The sequence below is a fragment of the Sinocyclocheilus grahami genome, unplaced genomic scaffold (genome assembly GCF_001515645.1).
Source record: "Sinocyclocheilus grahami isolate Dianchi unplaced genomic scaffold, SAMN03320097.WGS_v1.1 scaffold704.1, whole genome shotgun sequence".
NCBI lineage: Eukaryota > Metazoa > Chordata > Actinopteri > Cypriniformes > Cyprinidae > Sinocyclocheilus > Sinocyclocheilus grahami.
The window spans coordinates 503165-503657 of NW_015505883.1; the positions used below are offsets into that span (position 1 = coordinate 503165).

A 493-nucleotide genomic window follows, 5' to 3' on the forward strand; every position below is an offset into this window, starting at 1 on the left:
AAAGATGTACCACCGGTCAAAATGTAGCCAGTGGCGACAGCATTCACTCAGCCATGCACATAGCTCAAAGATGACTAAACTTTCTTGCTTATTTCATAATGCAGAGGCTCGTATAAGGGTTTGCCTAATCTTACATTAGATTGTGTGGTATCAGTAATGCATGAGGTTGGACAAACTACATAAGGAAGGAAAGAGGGTCAGTGTCTCTGGCTCCACTGCAGGATGCCAGAGGACACAATCCGGGGACAGCACTCAAGTAAGGAAGCTAAATGCAGCATGCTGGGAGTGCAGCACACAAGCCAACCACAAAACCACTGCAGGGTCGTGTCTTGGCATGTTCATTTCTCAAACAGGTCGAGGAGGCTCTGGAAAGTGGAAACGCAAACCGAGCCAAACCGATCCGTGCCGTACTGAGCCGAGTCGTACCACGCAGTGGGAAAGCGCCATAACATTATAAAGCTGAATTTGTTCTGACACAGTTTAACTCTGAGTT

At 47.5% G+C, this 493-nt stretch overlaps 1 protein-coding gene across 1 annotated transcript in view; it reads right to left on the bottom strand.

The window, feature by feature from the left end:
* LOC107559875 (zinc finger protein 106-like) overlaps nucleotides 1–493 on the bottom strand; it is a 19903-nt gene that overhangs the window by 18233 nt on the left and 1177 nt on the right. The window lies entirely within an intron of this gene.